Source organism: Vidua chalybeata, chromosome 2 (assembly GCF_026979565.1).
Source record: "Vidua chalybeata isolate OUT-0048 chromosome 2, bVidCha1 merged haplotype, whole genome shotgun sequence".
NCBI lineage: Eukaryota > Metazoa > Chordata > Aves > Passeriformes > Viduidae > Vidua > Vidua chalybeata.
Genome location: NC_071531.1, coordinates 20,219,128 through 20,246,356, shown reverse-complemented (window position 1 = coordinate 20,246,356; position 27,229 = coordinate 20,219,128). Strand labels below are relative to the sequence as shown.

Genomic DNA, 27,229 nt, shown 5'->3' with positions numbered 1-27,229 from the left:
AAACATATTTAAAGAAGTAAAGGATAAAAGTAAAATAAATATTGTATCATCTTAATCAAAATTAAATTTCACAGCCTACAGGGGGGTTGAACTGTGAAGTCTGAGAGAGATTGGTTCCATTTGCTGTTAATGTTCAGCTCTCATGCATTGAGTTTTCTGCCCTGAAAGAAAAATACGAGTTCTCTAGAATAATCCAGCTTTTCATTCTATTTTGCAGCCTTGTCTAAGCAGTTGAATCTGATAATTCCTTAAATGGGAAATTTGCCAGCTGAGAGAAACCTAGAGGGCAACAAATGGGCAGTGATGACAGAATGTCTTGAATGCTGAGAATGTTGTTTTGATTCCACACAGTTTAAAAATATATTTGTCTAGTGGAAGGTAAAATTTTACACAGACAGATAACACAGTAGATTTCTGAGGCATTACACACATACATACACACATGCACACACAATATTTGTTTGGATTATTTTTTTTTTCTGTAGGCTTAACCCTGATAAATTAAATTACAGAAGCTCTCAAAAAAAAAAAAAAAAAAAAAAAAAGCAAAAAGGAGGGAAGGAGGGGGTGGGGAGGAGGCAGGGCACAAAACAGTGAAATCAAAGCAACTCTGCCTTAAGGCTGCAGAGATTTCCTTATCTTATCCTGCTGTTTCTAGGTATTGCAAAACATATGGCTCACCTTTAGGGGCAGTCCCCAAACAGTGGGAGATGTTGCATCCCATCTGTGCTGCAGCAACTGGAGGTGCAATAACAAGGTGAATTGAGGACGCCAAGATGACTGTGTTGAAACTCATTGCTGGTTGGGGGGAGGGTGGTGAGGCACATTTAGTTTGGGTGGATTTTTTTACCTACCATGTGGATGTGCCTTACGAGTCTGAACACAGGTTCTGCTGGAGAAAAATTGTTTTGACAAAACTTGGTAGCCTGAATCAGGAGTAAAAATTTCAGGATCCTAGATATTGGGAAAAGCAAAGAAAGGAAAAAAAGCTAAGCATGAGAGTATTTCTCTGTCTCCCACATTTTATTCTGGCAGCAGCTGAACTGGCTGAATAGGCTCCCATCCCCCACTATTCAAAACTGTTCAGTGTTGCTCCCACGAGATTTGGTTGATCGTGTAGTCACTCTCTAACCTGACTCATTCACTCTAATCTAGCTTAGTTTGAACACTTTTTAACACTAACTCTCTGAACTCTTTAATAAGAATCTTTTGGACATGAACAGTTATTCCACAGACACTGAGGAGCAGCCATGTTCAGCAGGAATGTAAGAGAAGAGTGATTACGAGGAACAAGGGAATAATGCTTCACCAGTGAAGCTTCACTCAGAACAAGAAGCATAATGACAGACTGAAATTGCACACTACACTGGATAGAATGGAGAATATACCTGGACTGAGTCTGATGAAAATGAACATCTTCATACCTGTCCCCCAAACTTTCTAGGCCAAGCTTCTAAGCCTCCAAGCTTATGCCACAGAATTTTCCTAAATAATTTCAAAGGCCAGGGCAAAAATGACTTAACACCTTTGCATTTCACTAAAACACTCTAATGTAAACAAAATCTGTAAACTGAGATGCAAAAGGTGTCTTAATGATCTTTTTTTTTTTTTTTTGCTTCTATCATTGCTATAATAATTCTTTTACTTCAATCAGTCTTTTGCTATTAGCTCCTTCTTTTCCTGCTAATGTAATACAAGAAAACCATTTACTATAATGAAGACTGAATATTCATACCCAGCTTTAGGCATCAGCATCGATATACATAAATTGGAATCAAAGTTAAGTGGCATGAACATCCCTGACATGTTCTGTCATGATATAAAAAGGATCTTTTTCATTTATTACAGCAAATAAAACTAGCTATCTTCCTGTGCAAATACTTGTTCTCATTTTTCATCGTTTTCTCAATTTGCAGAAGGAGAGTTTAGCTTGCAAGATGAAAAGACTGACAGGTTTCCAGAACTGCAGGCTACTTCTCTTTTGTTTTGAAGTCAATGGCAATTGTACTTCTGAGACCCTGGGAAAAATCACCTTTTAATGCTGATTAAAAGTAACATCCCATACTGTCTGCATAAAGTTCAGTGATATAAAATGTACATGAAGATGTAGTACTGTGTTAGGGCATGCACGAATATGCACAAATATGAATAGTCTGCATTGCAATTTGAATTATTGTCCTGATCTTTATGACTTTCAGGTGTTCCTTATTTATTAGTTAGCATTTCAAAAGACAGACCTACTATTCATTGAACAGACCTAAATGTATTTATTTAATAACAGTAATGCACAGGTAAGCATTAGACACTGTGGGATACTTCACAATGATGGAGGTAATAAAAGTTTTTTCCCCTTTCCACTTTTGAGCTCCTTGTAAGGTCCTTGCAAGTTTTCAAGAAATTATGTTTGCAGCAATAGGATCAGTGCCTTTGGACCCTAATGCTGGAGTAGCAAGGCTGAGGAAGCTTCAGGGAGAAGCAACTTAACTTGGCAGTTTTCTGCATTTCAAAAGTCCTTCTCCCTCCTCAACAAGTTTAACTAATTAGTTGCATTTTCAGAATTTGGTGTGGGTTTGCATTTGTTTTGTTTTGTTGTGTGATTTGATTTTATTAGAGTTTTGAAACTTGATGCAGATTTTTTTCATCATGGCTTTGGAAAATACTTTAGGAACTTTACTATTTGTGAACATACCATGAAGCAGAATGATGTATTGACTGAGTGGCTTGGATAACCATTTGCTGATACTGAGATACTGAGTATGCTTTCTGTTTGTCCCTTCAGTGAAGTAGTCTAAAGAACCATTATAAATCTCTGAGCTTCATTAGCTAAATACCTCTTGAAGCAGATAGAAAATTGAAATCAAAGAAGCCAAAAATTAATATATCATACCATTTATGGTGTCAGAATTGCATTAAAGCACAGAACATAGGTATATTGGGAGATAATCCTTTATTGAATTCATTAAAGGAATTTATCTTAATCTTTTTACATAAACAAACTTTTCTAACATGTATATTGGTCAAATTTGTCATATATGGTATCAAAAGAGGTGAATTTTGTCTCAGTATAGAGATGTGGATACCCATTTACTCCTCTATGGCATATAATGATGAGACAGCTACTATCAACCATCAGATTAATCAGAGTAACAAATCAATAGGACCAAAATTTTTCAAAGTTATTTCCTATAACATGCAGGTGGTAATTTTGAAGGTTTTTTCCCTGAAATTTCACTTCCGCTGCTGACTCTTAAAATATTTTATTATAAAGTTTCAATGTGTTGAAATTACCTGTGTTACTGACCATGTCCAAGGACTGGGTTCCTCACACCAGTGCTCTTTACCACCAAGTCTGTGTGATGTTCATTTGCCTGTTACTTCATTCACGTCTTTTGAAATGCTCAGTTTTTTCACAGACATGTTTACTGCAAATGATTTCATGTTCCTGCTCTTTTTTTTCATTTAGTGTACTTCTCTAGCCAGTATTCTCAGCTGCATTTTTCATATCCAGACAGTATAACCTATTAATCTGTCCTGCATTTTAATTGGGGGTAGATTAAAATTCACATACATACCTCTAAACTGTAATTTAACTTAATATAAATAGTTTTTACTCCTATATCTCTACATGATTTAGGTAAAAGGAACAGGTAATGTTGAAAGAGAATCTGCAGTGTAACAAAAGCATTCTGTATCTTTAATCACTAGTCTTAGCTTTATTATAGTTGTTTAAGCAGCATAAGCTTTATATGATCAGAAGGAATGCCTCACATTTGGTATCTTTAAGACCTTGGATCTGTCTGGATTCAATATGCAAGTTGGTGCCCTGGTGTTTTTTATTAAACTCCTTATTTTCTATGTAAACAGCACAACAAGCATATGTCATTTTAGTATGGAGAGGTTCTTACTGTAGGATCCTATGATAATTCAGGACTTCAGAAGGTCCAGCACCCAGGTCAAAGCCGGGCCAGCTTTGGGGTGAGTTATGGCTATTCTAGGTTTGATCTAGTCAGGAGTCCAAGAATAGAAACTACTCTATTTCTTTACTACTAGAGAAATTGTCTTGCAATAAAATTCATTATCTTTCTAATGCTGAAGACAATAATTACTGAATATAAAAATCATTTTTCAAATGTATATTACAAAGGATGCTCTTTTTGTAGATCAATGGGTTAGGTCACTTCTGCCATGCTTTTTAGAACAGGGGTTTATTTGCACCCCTACAATGCTCTGCATTTTTGCATTTGACTGCTTAGCATGGCATGTCCTTCCAAGTGTTCACTTCCTGCCATACAAAGTATGGATGTTAGTGGACTGTGGCTCCAGCTGTTTCATCATTCTCAGATGACTCCTCTTTTCCTCAAACTCTTCTTTGCAGCCTCTATTAAAAAACCTTGAGAATTCAGTGCAGCTATTTAAATATAAAACTGCTGTACATTTGCCCCTGATTTACAGGGAACAATCTGTATATATAATAATTTTGACAGTGCTTTAAAGAGATACTACTTACTTCAAGAATATAAAAGTTGTCTCAGAGTTAGTACCCAGGAAATTCAGCTTCACTGACAGTATAGCAAGTTTCTTCATAAAGCACACAAATGAAGGCAATGTTTCGTTCTTTGCCTGGCAAAGACAGTTTCCTAGTTAGGAAATTCAGGACCATGATCTGTTTTATTAAAGATGACTAAAAACAGGAGAAGACTTTTTTAACATTTTTTACTGCAGAATGTTCTTTTGATTAGATCTGATGTTTGCTCTGCTCAGTACCACTGCATTTCAAAGGAGTATGTGTTAAGAGGAGTGTGAAATTCTGCATTTCATGTGAATGTGTGACTGACAAGTGTTGAGGTTCGTATAGTTTGGGGCAACCCTTGCTCAGGATACTGTCTGCCCTTTGTGGGAGTAGAAAATACACTAAACAGAGAAGATGAGGCTGGGAAGGAGAAGAGGCTGTCTTTGAGCGACAGGCGAGTTGACTGGCTGATGTGCAAGTGTCAGCGTCTCTGGGATGAGTTTTCCAGTTTCAGGCCGGAGGGAGGGAGTGGGTGGAGAGTTCATGTGAAACTGAGATTTCTGCTCTGGGGTTCACATGAAGAAATCTCAAACAGTTCAGTATTTAATAACCTCCTTAGTACTTTACCGGGTGGTGTAAAGACCTGTGATTGCATTTTTGAAAATCAAGTAATGTCCATGTAGCTGCTGTTCTTTTTGGTCTTGTTCTGAGGTGGTTGGTGCTGCTCCCAAGAACTGCTGGTTGTACCTCATCCTGCTGCTGCTGCTTGATTCACCAGCTAAGTCATTTTATATCACTGAATTTATTTTACTTATCTATTTCATTGTTAAAAGTTCAAGTGTAGCTTTTCTATTCACTCTTTAAATTCAGAGTGATGTCCACGAGTTAACTGTAACTTGTGGTACTACATTTAAGAGAATTTTTGTATGTTGGCTGTTAGCTTTACTACAAGCATATTGTTTAGGCTCATGTAGAGTACAAGAAGTACAAGTTTCTTGTTTTATTGTTTTCCAACATCAGTATTTTCTGTGTCCATGATGAGAACATCCAGAGGAAACAAACAATGAAACAATGCTACTACTCTGGCTGGATCCTGTGATTCCAGGCCAGAATGTGGATTATTGACCACAATATAATGGATTTAGAAGAAGGGCACCTTTTAAAACCCTCTTTCTTACTGGTCATTAGCAGCTTTGTCCCTTTTTGTTTCCTGTCCCACAAATTCTTAGAAAGGAAGAACAAGCATATAACGTCCCAGAGTAATTTTTTTAATAATTCAAAATAATTTGATGAGAATTTAGCATTTTTACAATTATTTCATTTCCACAGTATGGCACAGTTTGGAAGACCTTGGCTCCCCGTAATTTCAGCCTCTGCAGAGGTCTACTTATTGAAATCTATCTGGAAATAAAAGTCATGGGGATAAAATGGGTTTCATTACAACGTTACAAAATTCTGCCCAAGAAATTAAATAAATGTTTTTTTGTACTTTTGTGTACTTTTTGTACTTTTGTACAGCTTGCAAAGTGTGTAGATTCATGGCAGCATGATGTTCAGTTCATGTCTATTCAATATAACTGTAGACAGCTTTAAAATGTCTTTTGTCACCTATTGTTCAGAAAGATGTACAAGAAGTAATTTTTAAATTACTTTTAAAATTTTAGCTTGACAGCTGTAGTCAGTCCATCCTCAGGGGCATATGCTGAAAATTGTCCTCTTATGCAAACTTCTCCTGAAACTTCAGAATGGCTGGAAAACTTCCAGAAGTCTTTTCAATGTTTTTGTGTTTCCCTATTATTTTTGGCATCATATAGTTCCATAATGCATACATTTAATTTTCATTTTCTGCCTGATAGCTCCAGCATTTTATACTTAGTGGGCTAATCAAACAAATAACATTGGTCAGTACTAGGAAGAGATGAGTGTGTTAGATGTCTGCTTCTCTCCCCACTCTTTAACACTGGTTTTTCCTTTGCAAAAATGTACCCGATAAAGCACAAACCAGAATGTGGGCTTGAGAAATATTATTAGTAGAATGGGTCCGTAGCACCAGTGATTCAGTCATCTGTCAGCCTGATAAATGGATTAGTGTAAGAGGTGTTCCAGTGGGGAAATGAAGCCCATAGGGCTTCCAGCTAATTATATTTAAGTTGTTTAGTACTGCTGGGAAGCAGCATCCAGGCAATTACTGAAAGCTTTGATGCAGTGTGCACTATTAGAGTGTGGGTTCAGAAACTCATTACCCTTTCGTGCTTGTGTTGGATGGATTCTAGGAAACTGACATGAAACAGAAAGCAGGAATCAATAACTAGAAAGGCATTTTAGTTCGCTTCTGATCCATTTTCTGATTCAGCAACTTCTAGCCTAGAGCATTTCATACAATTGCTATAATGTAAGGGGAAAAATGTGACTTAAATATATTAATTATCACATATATATACATCTTGTTACAGTGATGTGTAGCTGAGGTTGCACCCACGATAAAGTTTCAAAAGGTCTTTTAAGGACAAGCTGCTCCTCTAATGCCATGCCACAAGTCCAAAGTGCCTGCCATCTCTGCTCCTCCAAAGTTGATTGTAGTAATTTCTTCTAAAGCCTGACCTTGCAGTGTTTATTGCTGCTGCTGCAACATCAAGATTGTATTATCATGGTGCCCATGGTATCCCACCTTCAAAATCTCTTGGAAACTACAGCTAACCCAAAACAAAACTGATTATATTGGCTACACATATTAAACCTCGGTAAGAGAATTGTACTGGCTTTGTCTTTGCCAAGGGGTGCAATTCATGTTACTGATGCACCTTGGGAAAACTCTACAGGCTGTGGGTGATCCAGACATGGGAAACAACAAATCCTTTCACTGTAGTGCTCTGAAGTTGGGCACCTCCAAGGTGTGCACGTTGAAAGCAGTGCAGTGTTTGTACAACTGCAGGCCAAAGACTTGAAAGTTAATTTCTTAGGTTAGGCTGACAGATCTACTCAGGGCAAATGTTACATGAATTAATCAAAATTGTGTGGTTTTCTTTACAAACTTGCGCTCACTTTTATATCTGGTGATGGTGACTGCTAAGGTAGTGCAGAGGAGGCTGCATTTCTTCTTTCCTGTTTCTTCCTCTGCTTTTGCACGACGTAGAGCTAAATAGGCAAATGAGAGTATTACAGTTCAATGCTTCTGAAAGGGATAATCCTTTCCCACCTACCTGCACTATCACAAAATTAATAATTAAACTCCTTTCTTTATGTTTCACCACAATAGTCCTAGACTGTGGGTTTTGTTTCATATTTAAAAAGTTCAGCAGAATTCTCATGAGTTACTGTCAAGAGAGAAGTTTGGGGGTTTGGTTTTTTTGAAATCTGGACTTGTTAATTAGAAAATTGACATTTGGTTTGCCTGAGGGTTGGTAAAATAAATCTTGTGCTATTTGATACTCACATATCTTTCTGATAAAAAGTGTATCAGAATTGCTGTGTTGTTGGCCACAGCACCCATGAATCTGTCCACATACTACAAAAAGTCCTCTTACAGTAGTAAGCATTTCCAGTCTCAGTACTGGGTTTGGTTGCTGACAGCTAAGCTTTTCATAAATCCATTATTATCACTGAAGTTCTGACCTATTAAATAATGATGGATAACTCATGTATCTCCTATGAAACTATTACACATGGTAGAGAAAATATCTTCTACACTCAAATACACAGCTGAAGCAGAAAAAAGCTAAAGCTGTCAAAGTGTCTGTGCAGGCAAAGTGCTGACAGTGGTAAATGATTTTGAGAACTGATGCTGTCAGTTCCAGTCTGGCTCCAAGACTGGTTGGATTGAGTCACTGCTTGGGCTGCTAAGAGTTAATTTGTATTGGGAGGGACCTGTGTAAAAAGGGTAGCATAATATAGCCAAGTTAACGAGACAGTGCTTCTGAAATTTTTAATTTCATATGTCCACTACCTTCACAGAGTTAGTTAAGATGAAACATGAGAAGAGTTTCCACCTGCAGTTTTGTTTTCCCTTGAGAGACTTGCTTCAAAGGGGTGGCCCAGGCTCTGTGAGTTGCACCTGAGGAGAGGCTTTCAAGGCTTAAGCATTTTAAGTTTTTGTGGGAAGATGTGGGTTATTTCTGAGGGTATTTTTGTTGCTTTGGCTTAGATATTACCATGGGGAAGATTTTTGTACTATAATGAATATTTATTTCAACACTGATTTTCAGATTTTTAACTGACCCGTGACTTTAGTTCCTCAAATCTGGGCATTCATTTATGGTATATTTAAAATAAAAAAATCTCTCATAGCTTCCTTTAGAGGAAGCAGCTGTGGGGCAATAATAGATACATAAATGTCTACAGTGGGAATTTTTTGTCATAGCAAGACATAAACTGGTGTTTATTTACTCTGTAAGACCTTAGGGCAAATTCATTAATATTCAGAGATTGTGTGGGTTTTTCTGAACAGAGATTGCAGTTCCAGTGCATAGGTACTCATTGGAAACATTATAGAGAAACCCAGCATGTTGTGTTGTGCTGTAAATGATGGGCCTGGTTTCTGCTCTGTGCCTCTGCAGTGTTATCCACGATCCTTGTACACACTAATTGCTGGTCATGCCCCGTGGGAGCCACAGCTGTGATTATTCTGCTGTGATTATATTTATACATTATGTTAATCCATAAAGAAACTAAAACCCCAGCACATCACCCGGAGTTTGGCAAATGTTGAAAATTTCTCTGCACTGATTTGTACACTTTTTAGGAATTGCTTTAGAAAATGCATTTTAGGTTATTTTTTGTAGAAGTGTTGCATAATTATTGATGTCCTGTTAGAATCTTCTATATAGTCATGGTATACTTCCATATAGTATAGTACAGTGTATAGTATAGTGTAGTGTAGTATAGTATAGTGTCATATACTCCACCAGGGGTAGTTTGAAAATATTGAAACTGTTTATCAATTTGAAAGAAAGCAAAATATTGTGCACTAGGTATCTTGCATTTCTTTCCCAGAGATATAATGCAATCTCTGCTTTTGTAATTCAGTGTCTTTTGAAGATTGCCTATTTAGCATTTTAACTTTCCTGTGCCTTTAAAGGCCAGAAGTGAGTGGGATAATAAATTAACTACCCAGTTAATGTTTTTTTCATTATGAAAAAGTTAAGAAAAATATGCTGAAACATTATAGTAATGGCACTAGTTTGGTGTCTCCTCATCTGTATTGTTTAGTAAAAAGAAATGGAATTATTTATCTGAAACTATGCAGAAATAGTACTTAAACAGAAATCAGATTGGAAAAATACTAAGCAGCTAAATGTATTTAGAGGAATTGAGTAAAAATCATGATGTATTTAGAGGAATTGAGTAAAATTCATGATAAAATTCATGATTGTTCCAAGTTTAGAGTAAAACTGCTGTACTGTTTATGTGCCCTTACCCCAGCCACCTGCCCAGACAGTAATTTCAAGTGCCTCCTATAAATTTGGCCCCCAGTTCCAGCTTCCTAAAGTCCCTCAGGTGCCTGCAAAAGGAAATCTACACATGAAGCAGAGGATAAATGCACTGTTTGGTCTGTGGCCCACTAAGGGCAGCACCAAATTCAGCCCTCCTTTAAGGAACATCCCTTCATTGACTTCTCAGTGCAAATGTTCTGGGGAGTTTGTCCCTGACACAGGGCTTGTCCCCTGCCCTGGCCAGGGCAGGAAAGGCCTCAGTGCTTCTCTTTAAGTTAAGCTGGCACTGGGGACAGTCACAGAGGGGTTGGTGACTTATTTCATTCATCAGCTGCCCACACGGAAGTTGGTGCCAGGGTTTTCCATGGTTTTACTTCACAGAGATTGTGTCCAATGGAGGAGCTGAGAGATAAGGAGATCAATGAAAGTGTTTGCATAGGTTGAACTAATGTGTTTTCAAACATAGTGCAAATCCAAAGTCAACCCTTGTGTACCAGATGTACAATTAAAAAAAAGGAAAGAATTTTTTAAACTTTTATTTCTGGTTGATATTTAAACATGGTTACGTTTCTTGACACTTAGCAGCCCAAGGCACAGATTAGCAACAGCACCAATGCTAGCTAAATTAAGACATCCAATTACTTTCCTATCCTTTGCTAAAGGGGTGAAATTTTTAAGCTTGCTCACTGTGACACCAGTGTAACCTTTAGGCCATAACTTGGTTTTATTTCCTTTTCTTCTTCCTTCGTCCCTTTGCAAGAAGCCCATGTTACTTGTGTGCCCAGAGTGAGGCTGCTCTTGCAGGGAGAGGGCTGTAAGCAAACTGCTGTGAGGCCGCAGCAGCTCCTGGATGTTAGCTGAGGTGGGGAACTGCTTGGCTAACCCACTGAAATACCCCACTAAGAAGGTTTTCCTGCCCAGAAAGCTTACTGTCCACAGGGACAGGACTGGCAAGTAGTTAATAACGTGAAGCACTGTTTATTGCTCCATGCACAGATTCAGAGAGCATCATTTGTATTGCCTGCCTTCAGTCATCTGACTGATGCCCCAAGTGACCCTTGTGAAGAGAGCTCCTGCTACCACTCTCCTGTGACTGAGTCCCTTCGGCTCATGGAAGACAGATTAAGCTTCCTAAATTAGAAGTCAGGGTATTATTGCAGCAGAATTTAGTCTGCCTGTCTCTGGAAGGATGGCAATAGTTATGTGACTCCACATGGCTTACTCCTCCTCTCACTATATATGAGTGTATGTATGCACATGTATGTCACTAAATATTTGCTGTCACCAGCAGCTCATCACTACACAGTTTACCTACAAAACCAGACAATTGGGTTTCATCATAATATATTCAATTTATGAGCAGGAAAGGGTGGCTACAGCACCAAATATCCCTTTTTCTGTATTGCAGACTTGGCCTATCTCTATGAAACAGAGTAACTTTTGTATGACTGCAGGATGTCTTGTGTTTTCACAAAAAATTCATCTTCTGGGAAAGTTCCACTAAAGCTTAGCATCAACAAATGGAGAATCTCTGCATTCTCCTTTGGATAGTTGCACTAATGGTTAGTCACAGGTGATGGAAAATGTTTGCTTTATTTCTCATTTGAATTTCTTGTCAGCTTCCAGATGCTGATTTGTTTTCTGCAAACCCTTTGCTAGATTAACAAGCCAGCTGGTACTTAGTATATTCTCCCAATGAAAATACTTAGATGCTGTAATTAGATCATATGTCTTTTTTTTTTCCTTTGTTATAAACTACACCAGTGGAACTCTCCAGATACTTCATATTTAAGTACTTTCTACAGTCTTCTAATCACTTTTGCAGCTGTATTCTGTGATCTCTGGTGATGGATTATTTTTCAATTTCTTTGTAAATTGTGAAGATCTTATCCTACTGTAAGTAATTATAGGTTGTAATGCTAATATTACAAATGAATGTTTAAAAGAACATTTTTGTCTTTGCCTACTGTTTATTTCAAAGCTGATACTAGTATTTACTTCTATATGAAATCAGATTTGAAGAAACTCGTTGAGTAAAACATTGTGGGTAGGGCCATATGATACCATATGATTAGTAGGAGTATCTGGTATTCTACAGTGTCCTTTAAACTCCATGAATCTTGCAGAAGCCTTCATTCCAGATGAGCCAGTTATTTCCCTGGTATTTGACATGAGAGCAGCCTCAGTATGTCTTAGTTACTGTTGCATAGCATAATGTAGGTGTACTGAATAGAGATAATTTTAGTATCATAATAATCTTAACAATTTTCCCATAAGACATGGGAAATCCTCTAATTGTTGCTTGGATTTTCAGATTTTATATTTACACACAGTTATGCTTCTTGAGTATATTGTATTTTGCATAAACATTACATGCTTCACAGGAAAAATGAGATGGGAGACAAGTTGTTGATGCTGCAACCGTGGCAGTGCTCAAGGCCATGTTGGATGGGGCTTTGAGCAACCTGGTCTGGTGGGAGATGTCCCTGCCTATGGCAGGAGGATTGGAACGAGATAAGTTTAAGTTTAAGTCTCTTCAAACCCCAACCAGTCAATGCTTCTGTAGTTAAAAAAAAAAAAAAAAAAAAAAAAAAAAAAAAAAAAAAAAAAAAAAGATGAGATGGAGACATGAGAACAGTCAACTCAGAATGCCATCTGAGAATTAGACAGGTGATTAGATACGTAGCCATGTAGATGAAGATTTATATGCATTCAGTAGACTAACTCAGAAAAACTGTGGATGTCCAGCTGATGTATTGCTAATAGTTTGGGATGCTTCAGTAGGCAAGTGTTGTCCCTTGTGTAGTCATTCACCTCTGATTAGGATAGATGTAACTCTCTCTGAAGTGAGTAGTTGTATTTGGTTAGATGGTGTGTTTATGTCACAGTGAAGTAAATGAGAACATGTTGTTGTACTGCAGACTGAGAATTAGGACTGGATTTATGAAAGCTTTTCCTGATGCTGTGTTTAAATATGTTATCTATAAAATTGATTATATCATGAAATGATACTTAACGTATAGTTGTTGTGGTTTAACTTTAGCTGGTAGCTAAGTACCAGACAGCCACTCGCTCCATCCCCCTACTCACCCCAGTGGGATGGGGAGGAAGAAAGTAAAATCCATGTGTTGAGAGTAATTAATAAGTAAAGTATAATACTAATTATAATATTAATGAAGATAATGATGATTCAAGGGGAGATAACAAACCAAGAGAGAGAAACAAAGCCCAAAAAGGACAAGTGGTGCACAATACAATTGCTCACCACCTGCTGACAGATGCTCTGCCCAGCCCCAAGCAGTGAACAGCCCCTCCCAGCCAGCTCCCCCCAGTTCATATATTGGGTGTGACATTGTATCACTTGGATTGGCCAGACCATGACAGCTGTCCCAGCCATGCTGCCACCAGCTTCTTGTGCACCTGCTCACTGGTAGAGCATGGGAAACTGAAAATCCCTGATTTAGTGTGAGCACTGCTCACCAACAGCTAAAACATCTCTGTGTTACTAACATTACTGTCATACTGAATCCAAAATACAGCACTGTACCAGCTGCTAGGAAGAAAATGAACTCTATCCCAGACAAAACCAGGACAATAGTTTTGAAAGCTGTCAAAAATTTGTGTGGAAGAGAATAATTAATTTTAAAAGTCTCCAGTGACTTCTCATTTCACTTTACAGCATTTCATTATTAAATTATGTAGACAAAAATTGACAAATTTCCTTTTAAAAAAATTGACATAATTCCTTTAAGACTTAAGGCTTGAAATGGAAGAATAAGAATCTAGTCAATATACGTGGTGCCCGAATGGCAAAGGCAATAAGAAATCAGGTTTACTCATCATGCTTGTTGGCAGGCTTGGAAAAGTCTTCAAATAGGTTTGTTATTGCAGATGAATGCCAGGCTGTCTTTCATGTTTGATTTTCATAAATGCTTGCCTTCAGCCTTGCCCCAAAAACACTCAAGAAGGTGACTTCTTTTGCCTACTTCTTGCACGTGGGTGATGCTTAATCAGTTTCCCACTAGAGGCTCTCTGAGGCAGCACTTCTGTGTGTCCCACTGTTCTGAGGCAGCACACTGCCATTTCAGTCCTGTGCTCAGCAGTGGTTCTGGGGGAATTGCTTGCTGTTGGTATACTTGACCGGAGAGGCTGAAAATTGTAGAATCAAGTTTATGGTATATTAGGATCCTTCCAAGCTCCAGAAAAAGTGTGTGGCTTTGCAAAGTGCACAAATACTGTGTGTCACTGGGGATTGCCCTCACCTTTCTAATTCTTTTGGTGATGAGTTTTGGGTTTTTTCCCCTTAGAGTTTAGTTAAAGCTCCTAATCTGGGAGCTCAGACCTTGGTGAAGGCCAAAAGCAAAGGGAGTCAAGTGCCTGTGTTTTGCTGAGGTGATGCACACTGGTTTGACGGGTGCCTCTGTCTCGTTGCAGCCCCCTCATCTGTCGGATGCGGTGATCTCCATGGTAACTCAAACCCCCAGACTCTTGACAGCAGCCTGCGAGGAGCAGCATTCAGCAGCTCAAGGGTCTCAGGACCAGGTAAGCTGAAAGGAATCACCAAATAAGAGCTCACCTCCAGTGTGCCACTTCCTGTCCTGTCAGGTTTCGCCCTGGTGAAGTCGCCCAGGCAGTCAGGTCCTGTGCACGTAGGTGATGATGGACTCCTACCAGTGTTATCACTTAAGGCTGTGGCAGTCCAGCTCTCTTGAACTCATTTGACAAAAAGTCTGCATTTGTTCAGCATTGTTTTTTAAGATACAGATTGAAGAAGCAAAACAAAGAAGTACTATACAATTCTTTAAGTGGCTTTGGTCTTAAGTAATTGCTGTGGTAGGAAATAACCCCAAAACATGTCAACAGTAAAATCTGTCTTGCCACTGTACCTGCTCCACCGTCAGTACTGCCCAAGCTGTAGCTTTAGGCCTGAGCCATCCTATTCTCCTAACAATGCATCAGAGACAGCTTCTTGTTCATGTAACATTCATTGGTTCTCTGCAGCATTTTCAAATTGCTGCTGTGGTCTTTCCACATGAGTTTCTGTGCTAATAGCAGCATTTGGGGCGTTCTGGTTAACCTTTTGGTTAAGAAGGTACAGAATTCTTCCTCTTTTTTTGTAAATAATGGAAAAAGAACAAGATCTTTGTCATTTTGGGAAAACAGTGCAGATACTGTATAGCTATATTCACTACTCCAGTACTGCTAGTGCTGTGAACTAAGGTAATATCTCTGGTCTTGTGCACTTACATGTGTGGGAAGTTTATTACTCCCTTTTGTTGTCAGGCTTCGCTGTCATTTGTATTGAGTTGTTTCTGTGCTGTTAAGATTGTGTGCATTTTGGAAGTCTGTGGGTTCTGTGCGCTATTTTCTGGGTATTACCTGCATTGTTTCTTGCTTGCTACATAAGTCCACTTGGCTGTAATGCACTGTCCCCATCGTAGAAAGAAATCCATATTATTCTGGATAACAATTACTGCCTTTACTGACCAGTTTGACGATTTTTGTGCCATTACTGCTATCAACAGTATTTACTTCTGTATCATTGATGATACTCTTAAATAGGGTTGAGTGACTACTGGATGACTTTGTTGGAGGAATGTAGAGCACTTTTTCAATTACTATTTCCTGATAACAACTACTTTTTCATACGTATGTCTTAATCACATTTGATGATACTGATAATAATTTCTTACTCTTGAGTTTTGTGTGGCTGAATGTGAATGCCATTCAAAAGTCAGTGTGTTTCATTTGTGGAATAACATCTGCTGACCAGAGTTTGTCATTTTATCAGATGATTAAATAAAATTATTTTATTTAGCAAATTTCTATAAAATAGTGTTGACTGGCATCAGTTTTGTTCATGTAATTTTCCAGTGAATTTATCCTTTGTAAGTTCAGTGGTTATTTTACCTGACATTAGTAATGGCACAGAGCTCTATAATTACTGAGATCACGCTGCTTACCATCCTCAACTATTAGCAGAAAATGATACCAATCTTACTGAATTTCTCTGGTGCTCCAAAATGTATTGAAAATTAGCATCATTGAAATGATCCTCTCACAAACATTTTTAATACTCTTAAGGCACAAACTATTGCAGTGTACTAATTTAAAGTTGTCTTTTAACATTCGTTTTGGTTACTAACATCCTCCTTAACTCTAAAAATGCTTTTTTTCTACTTAGAAAAAAGTATATGTTGCTTGTTTGGGGTTTTTGTGTAGCATGTTTGTATTCCTTTAAAACATGAATCCCAAGTTGGAGGTCTTCTGCTGTTTCAGTTACCCAGATTCTCCTATTAGAATTAATTTCATTGTTTTTTTTCAAGTGTAATCTGTATTTCCAGCTAATTACACCCTTAACCCAGAATAGGAGTATGATTTTTTTGCCACAGGTTGCCTTTTTGGGCTATTTAATCATTACCTCTGGTCCCTGGTGGCAGTGGGGTAGTGACAGCTCTCCACATTTTTACCCTTCTACTTTCTCCCAAGTGCAAATTTTTTCCCTAGTTTACTAGGCTAATGAACTGCCATGCTTGCTATTAACTAAACTGTTTCAAATACCAATATTATAATTACACTCTGGGCCTGTGCATTCAATATGTATTCTAGCAATTAAATTTGAGAGTGCCTGATGAATTACTACTGACTCCATGGCATTTCTAGCTTACTTCTCTCAGATGAATGATCTTCACAGTTCTTTTAGTGTTTCACAAATACATACTTAAGCAGATCATCCAGTTCTCTGATACAGTTTGGTGGTTTGCTTTATCTCAAATTGCAAGAGTATATCCTTCTGGGGTCTGCTAGTGTGTTGTCTGTATGAATTCAAGACCTTGACATCCTGAATTATCAGTAATTTTGAGGAATAATGGTGCTAATAATTGTAGAGTACTATCTTCTATACCTTTGTCTGGCTCTTAGTGTAGATGTCCCCAGCAGTTAGGATGATAACTGTTGATAACTGTTGTTGGTATGATAGGTGTGACAATGGTAAAAGGTCAGCTTTATCAGGATGATGTGGGATACGTTGTACGAATGCACAGGGAATGACAGTATTTTGACTAGAAAACCTTGTAAAAAGCAAAATAAAGCAAAGAGATGAGGCTAAATTAGATGTCAAAAAATGAAAGGTTGGGGAAGTTCAGTTTGGAAAAGTAGGAAAAGTAGGTGTATGCACATGATACCTAGGAAGAAACAGGTCACCTTTTCCTATTTTTAAGTTTCTTTAAGAAGAAAATGGGTAGGATGTAGTGGAATGTACTTCAAATGTACCAGCATATCAACAGATTTCTCTTGTTCAAAGAGCTTGGAATAAGTGCAGTTTAGGAGTGTCACAAATGAAATGTGATAGTGCAAGTTATGACTGTTGGTAGAAGTGCAGAAGCACAGATTAATATAAGCAAATACTCTTTTTCGAATATAAAGTTTCTAGAACGGTATTTTTTCAGAAGCATTCATATGATGTGATTGAGAAGAACGTTCCATTATCTATAAGTTAGCACCGACATACTTTATTTTGAGGAAATAGATATCTTCTTTTTGCATAAAAACTGCATTTTATACAAAGAAATTAAGGGAAACTATAAACAAAAAGTTTGCTTGCAAATGCATGATTCGGAAAAGTACCATAATACCCCCATGCATACTGTTCTGTAACAGGTTTTATATTTTTTTTACAGTTACTAATTTTTAATTATTTTTTTTCAATTTATTTAGAGCTTCATAAGTGATATTGCACAGGCATAAAGTACAGAGATTTTCTGTGTGTTAACTAAAGTTACTGTTGGCACCTGATCCCACCAAATCAAACTGCATTCAAACAATATCCTTTATAATTCTGAGGTTTAATTAATAAACTCTGTATTATTGATTTTGTTTTCTAACATTGTTCCTCAAGTGCTGCCATCAAATAATATTGCACCTGGAACTATTATGAACTATTAATAGAGTGGTTATTCTTAAAAGTCTAATGGCATCATAACTATTCACTGAAAAACAGTTAACTGTTGTAATAATATTTTTTAAATAAGCATATTTTAAAAGAACATGAACATTCTTTAAATTTGCAGCTGCTTCATGGCTGAAGTAGAGTTTTATTTGTATATTCCCTGGTATATCTCTTGCTGTTTGGTGAATCATGGTTAACTGAACTCTGATTTTATTAATGAAATATTAATTAGTACTTTTTGGGCTGTCAGCTAAGTCAGAAACAAGTATATGTAGCTAGAACATGGACCCATGTATTTTACAGTGTAGTAGAGAGATGAAACTACTATTCCAGTCGTGGCTAACTTCTGAAATATTTGCTTTGAGACTTCCTCTTACGCAGTACAGTTTTAAACTACCGGTGGAATAAAATTATTGTGCTGCCTTTTTTTCTTAATCTTTTATCTTTAACACAGCTGAGGTTTCAAGGAAAGTTTTCAATGATAGTAAAGAGGATGCTAGCATTCCAAAATGAGGTGGAAAAATGCCTTATCCTTTGATTTTTAAACCAAGCCGGTGATTATTTCAGGCATAGCTCAGACCTTGTAGGACTGAACTGTGATAATCCCAAACTCTGCTATTTGATTTGTAGAGCACATTATGCTACCACATTCACTGTGCCAGTCATTTGAAAGTGCTAATAAGAGATATGCAAAGTGGGAAAAGGCAATTTGTGTTGTAGTCATTAATAAGTATATATTTAGTTCAGCTGGAGAGCCAGCTGCAGTGAAAGGTTCATACCTTCATGAGCAACCACTGTGCCGCGTGGAGGGGGAAGTGGAGCTGTGCCTTGCCCAAAACTGCTCCTCTGAGTTTGCCCAACAAAGACTTCACACAGGTCAACAATGCATTTTCATCCACCCAAATTTGGTCCGCTTACCTTGTGTGGGCAGAGCTGCAGAAATATGCCCAGGTCAGAAATAAGCCCAATTCAGCTTAGGCTGCAGCGCTCTTGGGAAGCTCAGGCATTTGTTCCCTTGGACAGGCACTGTGCACACACTGTGGGTGTGGCACACTCCGGACACACGGTGCCTTCTGCGACCGGCTACTGATGAGGGGCTGTGTGTGTGCAGTGAATAGGCTGCTTCCCAAACACAGCTAGGACAGTTTTCCTCTCAAGACAAATAGGACTTTCTGCTTTTTAAAGGTTGATTCAAACAAAGCTTTTATTTTAAACTGAATTATTTTACCACATTGTGGTGTAGAAATGGAATTACTACAGGCAGTCTAATTAAACATGCTCCTGAATAATTTGAATGTCTCATGCAGCGATCCCACACAGAAACAGGACAGGCAATATAATTGTTTTTTCAATAAGTTGTTAATTAAGCCTTGGAGATGTACAGGACCTGTATTTCCATTGCATTTTTGTATGACCTTGTTCCTATCTGAACTGCTTTGATTTAATGGAAGATTAATATAATTGATGGATAAACATACTGTTATATAGATAGCACATGCTAAAAATTTGTGCCCAATATACAGATCAGTTAATTTCATAAGAAATTCCATCTTCAAGCAGGTTGTGAACATTTTCACCTGGTATTTTCCTGTCTAGTCATCACACTAAATGCACACTAAATTATTATTTTTTCTCAAAAGTTTACTTAATGTAGTGGTGAAAGTTAAGTATAGTTCTATACTTATTTCCAGTGTAAACTAGAGATATTTCAGGTATAATTAATCAAAATGGATTTGCTAACATGGTCGTCACTGATACTGTGTTTTTATTTGCGCACTGAGGTCGCAGGTCCACACTTGGCTTTGTAATCAAGGACCTTGGTCCAAGCTTGATTTTTTTCACAAATGTGAGTACAGTGATTAGTGAAGTTGTTGTAATGGCATATTTGAAGAGTGAGTGATCACCACAGAAAAAGCTGAGATGATTTAAGGTATCACAGAGCCTACGCCTGAGCTGCAAAAGCAGAGCACTCAAATCCCCTGACTGTTTTAGTGCAAGGTCCATTCCCAGCCAGCTCTTAGTGAAATATCTTAAAATGACCAGGAAGTTCTAACTTTAAAGAATGCAGTGAGAGATCAGTCAGTCTTTGGGTCTTGTTCAGCTGTCAGGGACAGTGAACTCCAGGTAAGGAGCAAACAGCTGCAGCATGCCTGGTTTTACACCAGTACCACCATTTATGCAGTAGGTCTCAAAACAGTCTGTTACTGACTTGCCCATACTCTTTGAATAATCTCTGCTGTGTCCAGACCTTCACATGTGAGGTGGCTAGCCAGGGTTGTATAGTGCTGTATCTAATAATAAATGGTTCTGGAGATTGGGTTAATATGGAGATTGGACACCTACCCAGAGAATATTGGGGGAACGGGGGAGGCACTCTCCTGAACATCTCTGTCATAATAGAACAAAGTGGGTTTGGGATTTTTGTTATATCTGAAATGGTTAACATTTTTTATTGGTCGCTCTCTGAGCTACAATGTGATTTAGCAAGCATCCCAAATGTCTGTAACATGAATTGTGTTTATCGTCAACCTAAATCAGTTTAAATAAGATTAGTTCAACTGATGCATGCACAAATTAATTTTCCCTTTTATCTAACCAGCTTGCAGTCCTAATAAACAGAATAATCAATCATAGCTGCCTTCATCTATGGTGTGATTGTATATATCTGATCAAGGAAATGTAAAATAATTTCTCTCTAGTCCCTACTTAGTTCCCCCTATAATCAAGGTTTCTGGATATAATGATTCACCTTAATAATTTTTACATTCTTTGATAGGAAAAAATATTTCTTTTATTTTTTTTTAGTTTGTATGTTTAAAGGAAGATTACATTCAACATTGTAAAACTAATTTTAAAAGTATAAGATATTTTTGTTTCTCTGCTACACAAAAGAATGCCAGTCTGACTCATAGAACTCTTTGTAAACACAATGGTAATGATACCATGCTTTGAACAGTTTGTACTGCATACTCATCCTTTTTAGTAATAGCTGGTTTGAGGCCACTGGCATCTTTCTTACTGATTGAAATGAGTCCAGGACTCTAGACATTTTCTCTCTTCACTGAATTATAAAGTGCCAAGCAAAACCTGAGGTTAGCTTCGTGTGAGATGCTAGAAAAAGCCGAAACAATTAAAACTTCCCTTTAGCTCAGTGGCCTAAATTCAAATAATGCTTTAACTTTGATGCTGAACTATTTACACTATATATCAGGTGTCTTTAATCTTTTAATTTTATACATATATAGTATATCACACATTTAGTAGTACTTATTTCTGGATAGGCAATTATGAAAAGTATATAATATGCAAAACATGATGTTTATTTACAGTCGCATTTTATAGCTTCGTAATGCAATTTTGCCTTTGGTGAGCAATTCTGCCTCTTGAAACTGCAAAATGCATCAAGGAAACCTTATGTTTTCAGTGGTTTATCTCAAAATACGTGTTTAGAATATGTCCCATTAAGTGCAGTTGATAACATTAGGAAAACAGCAGTCTGTATGAAGAAATATTCTTACCATAGCAGTCATTGGCAATTTCTGGACTGTTAATTTAGAAATACTGTTCAGGTCAAGGTGTAGCAAGGAGTTGACTCTGAAATTAATCTTTTCCTCTATATTAAAAATAGAGCACCAGTATGCAAAAATAATAATTCTTTTACTGGCACAAAAGAAAGGTGAAGTGCACCTTTTTGAATAAACATTGTAATATGGCTTTAAACAGCAGGTTCTCGGGTTCCTTACGTGATTTCCTTCCATGAATACAGATATTAAATATCTTTGGTCATTTAAGGCTCAATAATTTGCTTCCAAATTTGATCTCAAATTTAAATTAATCTCATGTTTAAAATAAATTACATCAGGTTTTAGAACAATAATCTCATTTTGCACTTCTAGTTTCATGCCTTTTTTTTTTTTTTTTTTTTTTTTTTTTTTTTTATTTTTTAAGTCAAAAGTTCACCTGTGTTAAAATATGGCTAAGCCTAAACTTAGTATCTGAAATGACATGAGGTCTTTCTGGCCATGTTTTCACAAAACATTGCCTCAGACATTTCCAGATAAATGCTTTCATTCCAATATTTTGTTTATTTTCTTCTTTTAAAGAACTCCAGGTTTATGTCAAGCTATTAATCATAGCTGGATGACTCTGTTTTAAACAATTTGAGTTGATAAATCATTGTTTAGTAGTAAACTGGAGAAGCTGTTTTTCCTTGTAATGTATGCATGCATTTGATTTCTCTCTAGAAACTGATAGGTCTTTGTAAATTACTTGCTCAAGAGTAAGCCCAAATCTTTTGAATTTAACCTAATTAAAATAACGTTTCAGAAGTCTGTTAATGTAAACAGTCTTTTCAAGCTTAAAGAGTGAAAATTCTCCCCATTAAGCACATGTTTAAAATTATGCAAAGATCATTAAAAAAAAGAAAAGTAACAACTACTTTATCAGTTTTTAAAATAATAACCCTAGGCCAGAGCAGCAAAAGTTAAGGAAGCAAAGCTATTTGTAGTGCCATCAATGTGAAAATCGTGCTCTGAGGAATGAAATCAGTGGATGCAGTTGAGTCGGGGAAGTTAAGTGAAAGAAGATGAGGGAATGGTCTGAGAACCCTGGCTGGGAGGTCTAAGCCTGGGGATCCTCTGAATTTCTCTTCTCCATAGATGTTTGATTAACTTGTGTGGCCAAAATCAAAAAATTAGGGAAAAAAGCCTTGGTATTAAGCCTGCTGTTACTGTTTATTACCAGTTTTATCTAAATATAAATTTGTCAGCTGTTCTTCCTATTTTTTTTTTCCTATAAATTAGCCATCTTTCTTTATAGTAACTCTTCTCATCAAAATTGAGTTTTGGGAATTTGCAAAATCTCCTTACACAGAGTTTCCATTTATCTTGTGGATATTATTTCAATCCTTCCCCACAGCTTTTGTGGTCCCTTGTCTCTCAGAGCTCTCTTCTTGCTTCGGTCATCTGTCCTGTAATCGGTGCATGCTCTTACCTTGCATACAGCTGCTCAGATAAAGAGTATGTCAGCTCTGTTGGAGTCCAGTCTCTTGGCTCACGACTCTTTTCTCTTGGCTCTTAAGTCTGGTTTGGGTTAGGATTTCACAGGAGAGTGAGCATTAATAACTCCTTGATAGGTAGTGGTCTGCATCATTATATTTTGTGTTCCTAATATTTTGACACAAGAATATTAGAGACAAATGAGATTGCATTTGTATTGATTTAAACCATTGTTGCTATGCAGCAGGAGAATTGTATGTCCCTTTGAAAGAGAAGGCAAATTGGGAGTGGCCTTGTTTTTACAGGGATGGAGGAAATAAAATTTCTGGTACTGTGGCAAGTCTGTTACTTCTGGAGTGGATATGTTGATGAAATCTTTCAGGTGTATGGTTTTTGCTGTGGCTTTGTCCCAGTTGCTCAAGTTAACTACTGAAGTCAGCCCCAGGGCTTGTTTACATAATTGTAATAATGCTTTTCAGTGACTCTGGAGAGTTTACACAGCAGATTTTATTCACTGTGGGATTTCCTAGTATTCTGCAAACTTGCATCATTCTCTTTACTGAATTTCTGTTTTGTCTTGAGAAGATATCAGAAGCTTGGAATGGGTTATTTCCCTAAAACCCTTGCAAACCCAGCAGCTCTCAGTCTCCTATGAAGGTGTCACCTCGGAAGGCAGGTGCAGAGCTGTTTACCACAGTCAGACGTGACCGCGCCATTCCAAATTAAATCTGCCCGAGATGGTTAGCAGGGAGCTAATCAAATCACCATTTGATCTGCTCCCATCACCTTTCATTATCAAAGCTCATTTAGACTGCTTTAAACTAGAACTGAACTGATAAAACAAATAAATTCATACATCTGTGATCACATTTTCCTGCTCTTGTTTTTTGTATTACCTGAGCCTAAAAACTAGGCATAAAACAGCCTCATACACTGTACCTTGTCCTCTGAATGGTTCCATTAATTTAGCCACTCTTAGTTTGGTTTTGAAAAATGCAAAATAGCTTTTCATTACCATGTAGTATTTTTAACTAATATAGCAGATAAAAATTACATTCTGCCCTTAGAATTACCTCATTTCCTTATGAGTAATAGGCAATATATAAGAAGTTGTTGGGGCATTGCTTTAAAAGCACTGTTACTTTTTTCCCATAATAATGAAACTCTTGAAAACAACAGTCATTTCCTGTGGATGGTGTGTAATCTCTACATAACTAAATAGGCTTTTCAGCCCAGTGTTGGAATAAAACCAGTCGATACTATGTTCCTCCATCCCCAGTTGTATTACACCAGATCAGTACAGTGAATGTTAACTAAACAGACCTGGAAGCAGAAAAGAACTGGGCTATAAGGAGAATTCTTAGGAAACTCTTTCTTCCCCTGCACATTTGAAAAGCTGTCATTTTTAGTTTTGGTTTACTCATCAGTGATGTTCAATTGTCAGTAATCCATCCTCAGGTCTGAATTGTGCTGTTGAGTCTGTGCCATCTGCAATACCTTTGATCTGGCAGCTGCAGAAATTAGGCAATTGAAAGTGAAGTAGTCACTGGGACTTGATTCCTGATTAGTTTTGCAGGCACTTTTAATGCTTTTTCATCTAATTAGTAAATCACTACTTAAATTAGGGCCACCAAGCTGAAACAGAGGTAGAAGGCTGAGGGCAAGACTTAAAGCAAGATGTGGTTGCTTACTGTACATAGTACAGATAGAACTGGATTTTACAGAAGCCTGGGGCTTGGGAAAGGATTGACAGGGTACCTCTTTTTTCCAAGTGAAATTACTTATCTCTTGGAGCTGGCAGGGCAGTTGAAGTATTTCTGAATACATAAAGAATTGGGAGAAAGGGGAACAATTGCAAGATGGTTTTCTGTGTGCTGTGCTTAATGGTGAACTGTCTTCTGAAGGATTCAAATTGAATGTTGAGCCTATGGACACAAACTTACTCCCCTCATGTTTAAAGGGTATTTTATTACATTAAAGGCTAAATTATGGCTTTGAATTTGCATACAGATTTTGGAAAATAACAGCATAGCTTCCAGCTGACATATCTTTCATATATGAGTGTCTCCCCCAAATACTGGTGCACATGGTAACAAGGTTTTGCTGCATTTTTGATTATTATCCATGCTGATAAAAGACAGACAGATCTAACTCACCTTCCCTGTGAAACAGACAAATGGTTGAGTAAGTTTTGGTCAGATACAGCTGTTCGTATCTATGGCAACAACACTGCAAAAAGTGGTATTGAAGCACTATCCCTGCAAATTAGAGTTAATTTCAGTTTGACACAACTTCTTATTAGCAGTAATGTGCAAGAAAAAAAACTGACCTTTGATTTCCTGAAGTCAGTTTTATTCCCACTGGCTATGGCAGTAATACAATAAAGAGCAACATAAAATCCCAAGTCTGTAATAGCAGTTGTTCAAAAGGCTTTGCAGGCCATACAGCAAGTCCAAAACCTGGCCAGCGAGGCCACAGTGCTGTATTAAATCTGCCCAGCCATGGCTGAGCTCCCCAAAGTGGAGTTCTACCATTCCATAAGTGTCCTGCAGCCTCCTGGGGTCACCTGCACTGTGGTGACAGCTGGAATACTCCAGGCTTCCAGCTTCTGGCTGTCAGGCTCCACAGGGGTTTCGGCAGGGAGCAAATTACGAGGCATATGAATTCCATTGTTGTGCACTCGGACTTAATAATGCTAAAGGTCTTTTCCAACCTAAATGACTATTTTATTTCACCTGCTGCTTTTAGCTCCAGATCTCCTATTGCCTACATTACCTGTAAAAATTGAGTATGATTTTTTGTGTATTTTTTGTGCTACAAATATTTCCAGATTTAACCACTCACTCTTTCAATGGTAGTGGTAAAAAGTGACTGTTATCAAAAGTAGGTAGACGACAGTGATCATCATATCTTTTCCTTTTTTTCTCTTTTTCTTTATTTTACTGTCAGTTATCTAATTAATGCTACTTGAGGTAGAGGAAGTCAGGTATTGATTTCATCAGCTACTGTAAATGTTGCCAAGTTTAGTCAGCTGTGTCTTGGAAATAGAAAACTGCAAATTTTCAGCCACCCCAGTGTAAAGATAACCTTCATTCTGAATACCCCAAAAACTAAGGAGAAATAATGAAGTTTTAAAAGCATGAGAAAGGGTAAAAATAATTGTGGGATGTGACGTAAGAAAGAGTGAGCTTAGCAAGTGGATAAACCCATTTTTTTGTGCACTTACATGTAGCCCCCTGCATCCCTCCTCTTTGTCCTTGTAAACTGTGCCTTCCTTAGAGCTGAAAGCAGTGAGGCTCTCTGAATACTTTGGGATCACTGACACGCCCCTGCTTCACTTGAGAGCCATAAAGTCTCATCCTTTACTTTAATAGCTCCACTGGGCTTAGTCAAGAGCTTTAATGGAAGTTCTTCGGGAAAGAGGCTTTGGCTCTACATCTCCTGTCAGAGGGACTTGCCATATTGTGCAGGAGTTAAAAAACAACTACTAATACCAGCAGTGAAAACAAGGAGGGTAAAAAAGGCAAGAATGTGTGTTTCTGCAGTTGTTGGGAAATGCATTATACTCTTGGCACGTCATTCTCACCTACTAAGGCAGTGCTTCTGCTCTTATTTTGTTGCTTTTCTGGAAGATGAACAGAGGGAATATGGAGATAAGCAATTGTAAAGGGAATTTTTGGTTGTCTAAGCACATGCACAAATTAGATTTTCCCTCCTCTGCTTCTTCTGGCTATCTGCCAATTAATAATTTGAATTAACAGGATCTGGAAGGTTGTGAGTGTAACGAAATTCAATCAACCTTGAATTCAAAGTCAAGGCTGTTTTTTTTTATTAAGAAGATGAAGTGTCTTGAAGAGAATTTTGAAAGTAAAGATATGTGTACTCTGATAAAGTTTGGTTTATCATTTTGGGATTTTGTTTCATTTTTTCTGTGTTTTGTCCAGCTAATTACCACAAAACACTGGTAAGATCAATTAATCGTAAGTGAACTATTATAAAGCATTTTACAATGAGATCTAAGTAAAAAGTTTAAGTTGTATTTCCCAAGGTTACAGAGTTGGAATTGAGAATCAGATGTAATCTTTGAGAATCAGTCTTCAGCCTAAACCGTGTAGTTTTTATCATTATTTTGAATTACAAAACACACTTCATTAAGGCAATATGAAATAAGTTTGAAATATTTTCTCTTCGTTTCAGTGCTCAAAGGACAGTTTTATTTACAATTTTCAGTGCTGTAGGTGTTTTTCTTTCTCTTAGCACAAAAATGGCTTAGAGAGTGTAAAAGGCCAAACATATGACTTGGTAGCAAAGGATGATATATCTGGATAAGACTGTCTTTCTCTAT

General features: G+C 37.4%; 1 protein-coding gene across 3 annotated transcripts in view; it reads left to right on the top strand.

Moving 5' to 3' along the window:
* Positions 1–27,229, top strand: part of TBL1X (transducin beta like 1 X-linked) — a 192,181-nt gene that overhangs the window by 89,715 nt on the left and 75,237 nt on the right. For all 3 annotated transcript variants that reach the window (XM_053934424.1, XM_053934423.1, XM_053934425.1), the window contains one exon: positions 14,374–14,481. The gene's annotated coding sequence lies outside the window, so the exon portion shown is untranslated. The remainder of the gene's footprint in view (positions 1–14,373; positions 14,482–27,229) is intronic.